This window comes from Hemiscyllium ocellatum, unplaced genomic scaffold (assembly GCF_020745735.1).
Source record: "Hemiscyllium ocellatum isolate sHemOce1 unplaced genomic scaffold, sHemOce1.pat.X.cur. scaffold_560_pat_ctg1, whole genome shotgun sequence".
In the NCBI taxonomy this organism is placed as follows: Eukaryota; Metazoa; Chordata; class Chondrichthyes; order Orectolobiformes; family Hemiscylliidae; genus Hemiscyllium; species Hemiscyllium ocellatum.
Window position 1 is genome coordinate 1 of NW_026869116.1, and position 8,737 is coordinate 8,737.

An 8,737-nucleotide genomic window follows, 5' to 3' on the forward strand; every position below is an offset into this window, starting at 1 on the left:
TGGCTGCAAGAGGTTCTATTTTGAGATACTGTCAGCCTCCCCCCCCGCCTTTGAGGTGTTCTGTCTGTATTGTAAGAGTACAGGCCTTCAGTTGATGCAATAAGGCCTTTAGCAAGGGAATGTTTTAATCCCTTGAGACCCCACGGTGTCCTGAAAGAGAAGCAAAAGAATGGCCCCTCTATGGTATTTGAACTTCCCCATCTAACCAGGAATCTGTTGACCAGAATTGAATGCAATGATTGAATGTGACCTAACTAGAGTCTTGTCAAGGGTCAGTGTCTTTTCCGTGAGTTGTTATCATTCCCCCATTAATGAAGCCCAGCATCCATTTGTTTTACTCAAAACACTTTATTTTCCTCTCCTTTAATGATTGGTACACATTGTCCCCCCATCCTGCTGTCCTGCTCTCTCTGTGTCTGTGCCATTCAAATATATATTCCTTTTCTGCATTGTTTCTCTCAAAATGCATCAACTTACTGTGTGCTCTAAAGAAGAGGCATATTCCACTCAAAATATTATCTCTCGCTCCACATATTGTACCCCCCGGAAAACAGAACAGGACAGCACTGGATAATCGGCCCACTATGTCTGTGCAGACCATGATGCCATTCCAAACTAATTCCATCTGCCTGTAACATGGTCCATATACCTACCAACCCCATGCATGCTTATGTGTCTGCCCAATTTCTCTTAAGCATTGTGATTGTTTTCTGCTTTTACCATCTCCCAGGAGAGTACATTCTACCACCTTTTGTGCATTAGAAACTTGCCTGACATTACTCCCTTTCAACTTTCGCATGTTGTTGGAAATGTTCAGCCCGTCTTGCAGCATCTGAGAAAATAAAAATCCGTTAATGTTTCTAGTTCTTCATCAGAAACGTGAACTCTTATTTCTCTTTACAGATGCTTCCAGACTTGTTGAGCTTCTTTTTTGTTTCTGATTTACAGCATCTGTTGTTCTCTCGGTTTTTATTTTCTTTAATTTCCCCCTATCCGCTGAAATCTATGGCCTCTAGAATTTGTCATTTCTGCCTTGGAAAAAGATTCAGATTAATAGAACATAGAACAACACAAGCAGAACAGGCCCTTCGGCCTCAATGTTGCAACCGACCTGTGGAATTTTCTCAACTCGTCCCCCTACACTATCCCAAAGTCATCCATGAGCTTATCTAAGGATTGTTTAAATCACCCTAATGTGGCTGAGTTGACTACCTTAGCTGATAGAGCATTCCACACACTTAACACCTAACTGTGTGTAAAGAATTTGCCTCTGACATCTGTCTTAAATCTATCACCCCTCCATTTGTAGTTGTTCCCTCTCGTACAAGCTATCGTCATCATCCTAAGAAAAAGACTTTCACTGTCTACCCTATCTAATCCTCTGATCATCTTGTATGTCTCTATCAAATCCCCCTTAGCTGCCTTCTTTCCAATGAGAACAGATCCAAGTCTCTCAGCCTTTCCGCATAAGACCTTCCCTCCAGACCAGGCACCATCCTGATAAATCCCTCTGCACCTTTTCCAATGCTTCCACATGTTTTTTGTAATGGGGCGACCAGAGAGCTTACACAATATTAAACTGTGGCTGCACCAGCATTTTGTATGGTTGCAGCATGATATTGCGGTTCCAGAACTCAATCCCTCTACCAATGAAACCTAACATGCCGTATGCCGCCTTAACAACACTATCCACCTGGTTGGCAACTTTCAGGGATCTATGTACGTGGACTCTAAGATTGCTCTTCACATCACACTACCAAGAATCTTTTCATTGACCCAGTACTCTGTCCTTCCTGTTATTCTTCCCAATATGCATCACCTCACATTTAGCTGCATTGAACTCCACTTCCACACTCTCAGCCCAATTCTGCATTTATCTAAATCCCCCTGCAACTTGTAACATTCTTCCACAACTGTCCACTACTTCCACAGACTTTAGTGTCGTCTGCAACTTTACTAATCCATCCACCTATGCCTGCGTCTAGTCATTTATAAAAATGACAAACAGCAGTGGTCCCCAAAACAGATCCTTGTGAACACCACAAGTAACTGGGCTTCCAGACTGAATATTTTCCATCAACCACCACTCGCTGCCTCTTTCAGAAAGCCAGGTTCTAATCCAAACTGCTAAATCACCCTCAACTCCATGCCTCTGCATTTTCTCCATCAACCTACCATGTGGAACCTTACAAAGGCTTTACTGAAGTCCATGTATACCACGTCAACTGCCCTAGTCTCATCTAAATGCTTCGTCACCTTCTCAAAAAACTCAATGAGGTTTGTGAGACATGACCTGCCCTTGACCCAAACTATATTGACTATCTGAAATCAAATTGTTGCTTGTTAGATGATTATAACTGTTATCTCTTATAATCCTTTCCAAAACCTTTCCTACAATGGAAGGAAGGCTCACTGGTCTAAAATTACCTGGGTCATCTCTGCTGCCCTTCTTGAAAAGGGCACAACATTTGCAATCCTCCAGTCCTCGGGTACTAAACCCATTGACAATGATGACTCAAATATCAAAGCCAAAGGCTCTGCTAGCTCCTCCATAGCTTCCCAGAAAATCCTCGGATAAACCCCATGGGACTTGTCTACTTTCACTCCTTCTAGATTGATAACACCTGTGTGTAACTAACCTCAATCCTTTCTAGTCTAATATCTCGTACCAAGTTTTGTCCCTCTACAGTATTCCCCTTTTCCTGTGTAAACACCATTGAAAATGTTCATTTAGCACTTCTCCGATCTCTGCACGTCCACACTCAACTTCCCACTTCTGTCTTTGATTAGCCCTATTCCTACCCTAATCATCCTTTTATTCTTCACATACCTATGGAAAATTTCAGGGTTATCCTTTATTCTGTTTGCTAAAGACTGCTGTGTCCTCCCTTTGTTTTTTTTTAACTCTCTCTTTAAATCCTTCCTAGCTGATCTGTAACTCTCTATTGCTTCATCTGTACCATTTTGCCTCATCACACATAAGCCTCTTTCTCTCTTTAACAAGAGATTCAATTTCTGTAGTAAACCATGGTTTACAAACTCTGTCTGTGCCAGTTGGGTCACCCCACAGCCATTGATTTTCCAAAGACAACAATCCAAGATTTTCCAACCTATCCCAATCAGGCAACATCCTGGTAAACCTGTTTCCACCTTCCCAAAAGCCTTCACATTCTACCTATAATGTGGTGATCAAAACGGCACACAATACCCCAAAGGTGGCCTGATTCTAGGTTATATTCACTTCCCTGACAGAAGGAGGCAAGCCCTGCCATTCACCTCCTTCACCACTTTCAGGGATCTTTCAGCTTGCAACTGAAGATCCATCTGTATATCAGTGCTGCTCAGGGCCCTTCCGTTTATTGTATACATTCCTCTTGCTATGTGTCTTCCAAAACGCATCACCTCACACTTGTCTGAATTAAAATATATCTGCAATTTCTCCACAAAACTTTCTGACTCATCTCTTTCTTGCTGTATCCTTTGACATCATTCTTCACGATTCACAACTTCAACAGTTTGTGCCATCTACAAACTTGCTCATTAAATCTTTTACATTTCCAAACTTTTCATTTACATACATTACAAACAACAGATGGCCCAGGTCTGATCCTTGTGGAACAGCACTAGCCATAGACCTCCAGCAGCAACATGCCCCTGCACAACTGTTGCTGGGAGAAATATCAAAGAGATTGATTCTTCAGTGACAGGCCCTTCGGTATTGTACACCGACCCCGCTATGTGCTCCCACCCATACCCCTTACCTAACTCAATTGCAATTTAGCTCCCAATTCACCTGAATCGCACTTTTTGAATGTGCCTGGACAAACTCCAGAGGAAACCCACGCAGGCACAGAATTGCAAAACTCCACATCATTCACCTGATCATAATTGAACCCAGGTCTCTGGTGCTGGAGCAGCATGCAACCACTGTGCCACGTGCCGCTTAAAAGAGGAGCCTTGGTTCTGTGATGAGCAGCATGACCAACGTTTATTCAGAGCTCCTTACTAATGCATGATGGGAGAGGTCTCTCTCTGCTCCCCAGATAACTCCAGCATTTTGATGTGTTATTTCATACGTTCCAGTAATATTTTCCCCCTGACCTGAACTCCAGGGTTTGGAATGTCAGCTCGGATATTTCCGTGTTCCCTTTCACAGTCTCTGATTCTCTCAGCCCATGCAGCTGCTTTGCCAGTTCTTTCACAAATGGTTTAACCCTATCCTTGTCATTGCACATCTCCAGCCCTCCCACTACCACACATCTCCAGCCCTCCCACTACCAACATCTCCGGCTGTCCCACTACCACACATCTCCGCCCTCCCACTACCACACCCTGTGGCATCTGCATAGTCCATCCAGTCACTAATTCAAAGGGGGACAGCCCCATACCCTTTGCTGGGTTGTCCTCAGTTTCATTAGGCTGGTGTGGAGTACTCTAACCCATCGCTGTCCTGTCTCTGAGAGAGCCTTAGTCAGACTAGCTGTCAGTGTCTGCGTCATTCCTTCTACTGTCCCAGAGCTCTGGGGGTGGTAATGGAGGAATGGGTATTCTGTTCAGTACCAAACAGGGCACATAGCTCTTTAGCTATGTTCCCTGTAACATTTGTCCCTTGGTCATAATCTGCAGGGGAATGCTTCCACCCAATGAGTAAACCTATTTATTAAAACCCAGTAGGACTTCCTTCCCTGGGACTGGGATGGGTGTGTGTGTCAAATCCATCTGTAATTGTTCCCATGGGCCCCTGGGTCCCTGCTGCTGCCTCCATTTTATCCTGATTGCTTTCCCTGGCTCACACTGTGAACACACTGCACCCCTTCGACAAAACCTTGCTCCCTGTTCTAGGCAAGGATTGTCGTGGATCATCTGCTATTGCATTGTATCCTGCCCCATATGGTTCAGCCCATGATATGTTTTTAATAATGTTTGTCTTATACAGTGTGGTGGCACTGCTGGATCATCCAGACTCTGTCTTGTCCTATTATTGCCCCACCCTTTTCCCATTCCTGTTTCTCCTGTTGTGGGACTGTTTCTGGGAATATCTTTCAACCTTCCTCTCTCACTTCTGTAGCTATGCCCATTGCCATCTCCTCGAATGTCTTCACTGTTTCAGTCAGTATTTTACATACAAGATTATTAAAGGATTGGACATTCTGGAGGCTGGAAGCATGTTTCCGCTGATGGGTGAGTCCCGAACTAGAGGGCACAGTTTAAAAATAAGGGGTAGGCCACTTCGAACAGATTGAGGAGAAACTACTTCACCCAGAGAGTAGTGGGATGGAATGCTCTGCCCCAGAAGGCTGTGGGGGCCAAGTCTCTGGATACTTTCAAGAAAGAGTTGCATAGAGCTATTAAGCATCGTGGAATCAAGGGTTATAGGGATAAGACAGGAACAGGATACTGATTGAGGATGATCATCCATCATCATAATGAACGGTGGTGCTGTCTTGAAGGGCAGAACAGCCTACTCCTGCATCTATTGTCTATTCACCCGCCTTCCCCACATACTCACTGCCCTGTTAGTGTGGGGTTTCTACTTTCCTGTGAGCTATAATCTTCATTATTGCTGCTTCACTGGGAAAGTTAGCTGCTTCCACAAACTCTCTGATCTGTCCTTCATGCTCTATGTGCCCCACCAAGCCCAGGCTATCAATTGGTCATGAACTATACCAAAGGCATGCTGTCTGTCTGTGTATGTGCTGACTCCCTGACCCCTGGCTAATGTCAGTGCTTCTGTCAGGGCTCGTGATGGTTCTGCCATTTCTGGGTAATTCTCGACAAAAGTCCTCCAATAATTGAACAATCCTAAAGTTTGCCTTATCTCCTTCACGGTGTGTGGGTGTATAGTTTTGAAATCATGATCTTTCGTTACACTGGGATTGTCCTCCTTCCTTCCTGATTTGATCGCCCTGATGTGATGTCCCAGGTACGTCTCCCCTACCTTCCCACGCTCTGTGGGTTAATTTTAAGCTCGGCCTGCCTGATCCAACACAATACTCTGTGTGATATCTGGATATGTTCTTTCTCTCCAACTGAGGTAATGAGGTGCTGGTAAGATTAAATTGACGAACTCCATCAGCCATGTATCGGTGGGATATACTGGAATATTATGGGATCCCTGAGGTAATTGGATCCAGGTCTACTGCTTTCCTCAGACAGTAAATACCAGCTTATTCTGCTGTTCCAGGTCCACAGGAACCCATTCACAATATCAAGGGCTGAGACTGTATCCTGTTGCAATTTTAATCCATTAACTGAAGTGGTGTGGTTCGCTACTGTAGGATACTGTTTAGTGGCGGATTTACTGAGGGAGGTATAATCAATAGTGAGGTGGGATGACCCTTTCGGTTTCTGTGAGTTAGTCTGGGATACTGTTAGTCTGACTATTCCCTGCTTCTCTCACTCTGTTACTGTCACAATGACTGCCTCCTCAGCCCCAGCTTTAATGGGATCCTGTTTGTGTGGGGAGTGAGAGGACCCTCGATCTTTACAGGATCTACAGATAACAATCCACATTCCTGTTTGAGTTACCCGCCCTGCTATAACTCTCCAGATTCTCTGACTGCTCCAGTCTCCCTGCAAGGTAACTACTCTGGAGATGTCGCCTCTCCTTTGCTTCCTGTCCCGGGCCTGGCCAGGTTGTTCCCATATTACAGTTTGTGTCTCTACATCAATAGTTGTTCGGAACGGTTCTAAAATGGCAACTCCCAGAATGGTCCTTTCCTCAGTTTCACACTCCCATATCTGAATATATTTTGCCATATCCATGATCTGCATCGGGACAGGTTTATTTCATCCAGCTTCCTCGATTCCCTCTCCAACTGCTCTCATTTTAGTAATTGAGGAGTGAGGGGCAAATCCGTATCGGTAACTGATATAGATGCTCCTGTATTAATATTATGTTCTGCTGGTTCCCAAGCACAGCATCAATGAATATTCATGTGCCTACATGAACACAGGTGCACACACAATGTGAACATCTACCTCCCTCTCTCTGCCTACGTTCCTTGGCTATGTACCCTTTCCTGCTTCCCTTGTAACATTGTGGGTCTGGTTACCCTCCCTGTACTGCAGCTATTCCCCTGTGTTTCTGAGTTTGCCTCAGCTCTCATGGCCCAATTCAGAAGGTGGTTAGAATTATCTCCCACTGGGAGTCCCATGTTTATAATTACAGTTAAATATGGTCCCATGTTATCTTTAAACACATCAACCTATTTCATCATCACAGGTTGGGGGTTGGTAATCCCCTGTGGTCCTTACACACCTTAGGTTTCCTCTCTGTATGATCCTCGATATTACCCTTGGGTCCCTGAGTCACCAAGGTTATTTTAGCCCATTCAGCCTGACCCCTCCCCAGTGTGTCCCTGTAATATCTGTAAATGCCTGGAGCCACTGATCGGCTGTGCACTGGGGGGAAGCAGCTCACACCCTCACCATCTCATTGCAGAGACATGTTCTGCTGTACACATCGTGGCATCTTGGCCTGACACCATCATCGGTGAGACTGTATCTCAACTAATTTATCTGTATTCACCCAATAAGGCCCATTATTACCATTTCTCTATCAGGCTGGGTGGTCATTCACCAACATCTGTCGTTCAGCTGGATAAACGGTTCAGTTTGGTTTCTGTCAGTTCCCTTTCTTGCCCCCCTCCCGTCTGTCCAAGTTTGAGCTTTGATGCCGAGCGGTGCCACAGACACGGCCTTCTGGGCCTTACAGGGCGGTGGGTCAACCCACCTATTGTCCTCTCTCTGTCCATACGTGGGCGCTTTGTCATCTAACCCGTCCCAGTCAGTGTCACCATCCTCACTGCCTTCTGAGGAGAGTGGGAGACTCGGTACCTCCCCCACTGTAACTACCACCTGGCTCTTGGCTTTCAGGTCTCGCGTCTGAGAGGCACCACCTTCACTTGTTCCTGTTTCCCATAATAACGTAACACATCCTGTCATTCCTGGAATAAAACAGAACAAAATGTAAATTTGGTTTGACTTGAAATATGAGTAATTTGACATTCACTTGACATATCTATAGAAGTGAAAATTCTACTGTGATTATTTAAGTGAATTTAACGTGATCATATGGTGAAAATGATGATAATCAACGACAATGAATGAACTGAATAATATGTGATTATTTGCACAAGTTCTTGCAATGAAAATTCAATTTTATTTTAATGCTTGTCACCCATTACACCATGGGCATTGTTATTAGGGAATAAAGTAATGGAAGGATATCAGAGAAAATAAATAGACTTTAATTTTAGCTTCACTACAATAATGAACCAAAACAATATTTGGACATATGGGTAAACTACATAACAAAGTTTCCAGTGTCATTATTACCATGAAAACTATTTTAGTTTGCAAGTTGTTTTATACTAAGAATAATTGGAAATAAATTGTGATTATGAATTGACCATTTAACATATATTTTGAAGAGAATAATCAGATATATTTTTTGCAGGAAATTAGGAAAGTAAATAAATATGTATATATTGATATTAATAGTTTTAAAATGTTTAGAAGTTGACTAGGATTATTTGATTGAGAGAGGCTGCATGATTATAAAGACTAATTCACCTTTTTCATTGCATTGTTGGTTTCACTAGAATCTGTTGTGGTCTAAGCTCTTGTTGTGTGCAATGGGCTGTCACTAATAGCTTCATTAACCTGCGAGTCTCAGATCAGGTTTCCTTTGTCTGTAAGTCAGTCTGTAAGTGCGCGACACACCTGCTTTTCT